This window comes from Macrotis lagotis, chromosome 5 (assembly GCF_037893015.1).
Source record: "Macrotis lagotis isolate mMagLag1 chromosome 5, bilby.v1.9.chrom.fasta, whole genome shotgun sequence".
NCBI classification, from domain to species: domain Eukaryota; kingdom Metazoa; phylum Chordata; class Mammalia; order Peramelemorphia; family Peramelidae; genus Macrotis; species Macrotis lagotis.
This window is the reverse complement of record NC_133662.1, coordinates 74,002,071-74,004,272: the sequence shown is the minus strand read 5'-3', so window position 1 is coordinate 74,004,272 and position 2,202 is coordinate 74,002,071. Positions and strand designations below refer to the sequence as shown.

General features: G+C 43.0%; 1 non-coding gene across 1 annotated transcript; it reads left to right on the top strand.

Moving 5' to 3' along the window:
* The first annotated feature begins 435 nt into the window (after positions 1-435).
* Positions 436-507, top strand: TRNAE-UUC (transfer RNA glutamic acid (anticodon UUC)). Its single transcript has one exon. It is a non-coding gene; the product is annotated as a tRNA-Glu (tRNA).
* Positions 508-2,202: the final 1,695 nt, after the last annotated feature.

The following is a 2,202-nucleotide window of genomic DNA, read 5'->3' as shown; positions in this document are numbered from 1 at the left end:
GAGTTCTGTCCTCTGCCCCTGGAACAGGACGCTGGGGTTCTGACCACATTCAGATCCTGATTGCAATCTAGGCCCCCCCCTACCATAGAACAGCAGGGCCCCTTCCACCTCAGCCCCGTGGCAGAGGGGGGCGCATATGGTCATTCACAGACCAGGGGAGAGGTCAGAGCCTCACATACTGAGACCCTTGTGGGAGTGTGCCAAAAACCCAGGAAGCACCCCAAAACCAGGCTCAGGCTGGGAAAATGAGCAAGCAGAGAAATAAGAGGAAGACCATTGAGAAATATTTTGCCAATGGGCTCAAGAAGTATCAAAATATTCAGTCTGAAGAAGAGGAAGCACAAGCTCCTGCATCTAAAGACTCAAAGAAAAACAGAAATTGGGCTCAGGCTATGACAGAGCTCAAAAAAGACTTTGAAAATCAAATGAGGGATTTCCCCTGTGGTCTAGCGGTTAGGATTCCTGGTTTTCACCCAGGTGGCCCGGGTTCGACTCCTGGTATGGGAACGTGCACTTGAGGCGGCTAGGTGGTATAGTGAATAAAGCACTGGCCTTGGAGTCAGGAGTACCTGGGTTCAAATCCAGTCTCAGACACTTAGTAATTACCCAGCTGTGTGGCCTTGGGCAAGCCACTTAACCCCATTTGCCTTGCAAAAACTAAAAAAAAAAAAAAATCAAATGAGGGAGTTAGAAGCAAAACTGGGAAAAGAAAGGAGAGATGCAGGAAAAACATGAAAATGAAGTCAGCAGTCTAGTCAAGGAAATCCAAAAAAATGCTGAAGAAAATAGCATGCTAAAAACCAGCTTAGGTCAAATGGATAAAACAGTTCAAAAAGTTATGGAGGAGAAGAATGCTTTAAAAAGCAAAATTGGCCAGATGGAAAAAGAGATAAGAAAACTCTCTGAGGAGAACAAATCCTTCAGACAAAGAATAGAATTCAGGGAGATTGAGGAATTTAACATAAATCAGGAATCAATACTTCAAAACAAAAAAAATGGAAAATTAGAAGAAAATGTGAAATATCTTATTGAAAAAACAACTGATATGGAAAACAGACTTAGGAAAGATAATTTAAAAATTATTGGAATACCTGAAAGTCATGATCAGGAAAAGAGCCTTGACATCATTTTCAAAGAATTACTACAGGAAAATTGCCCTGATATTCTAGAAGCAGAGGGCAAAATAGAAATGGAGAGAATCCACTGATCCCCCCCGAGAAAGAGATCCCAAAAAGCCAACCCCTAGGAATATTTTAGCCAAGTTCCAGAACTCCAAAGCCAAAGAAAAAGTATTACAAGCAGTCAGAAGGACACAGTTCAGATATCATGGAGCTGCAGTCAGGATCACACAGGATTTAGCAGCAACTACATTGGAAGTTTGTAGGGCTTGGAATCTAATATACCGGAAGGCAAAAGAGCTTAGAATGCAGCCAAGAATCAACTACCCAGAAAGGCTGAATGTCCTCTTCCAGGGAAAAAGATGGATTTTCAATGAACCAGGGGAATTTCAAATGTTCCTGTTGGAATGGCCAGAGCTGAACAGAAGATCTGATCATCAGATATAGAACTCGGGTGAAGCATAGAGACTGGAGGAGAAGGGGAAAATATGAGGGACTTAATGATGATGAACTGCATGTATTCCTGTATAGAAAAATGACACTGATAATACTCATATGAACCTTCTCAGTTAATAGAGCAGGTAGAGGGAGCTTTTATAGTTGAAGCACAGGAGAAAGCTGAATTCGAAGATAAAATATGGTATAAAAATGGAGTCAATAGAAAAAAAGGGAAATGGAATGGGAGAAAGTAAAAGGAGAGGGGAAATAGGCCAAGATACTTCATATAATAAGATTTTTCTTTATTACAATGAGCTATTGCAATGATATGGAATGGGGAAAGGCAAGGGGGAATGAGGGAAACTTCGCTCTCATCAGAGGTGGTTAGGAGAGAAAACAGCATATATACTCAATGGGGTATAGGCATCTGGAGTAAGAAGGAGAGAGGGGGGATGGGGGAAGGGTTGGGGATGTGAATGAAGGAGGAGAGGATGGACCATGGGGGGGAGAGTGGTCAGTAATAACACATTTTCTTTTTTACTTCTTGCAAGGGGCTGGGATTGGATGGCCTGTCTGGGACTATAGGTCCAGGTGGATGCTGGGCCTATGGGGTGGTAGTGGAGCTCAGGGCCTCTTGGCCCCAGGG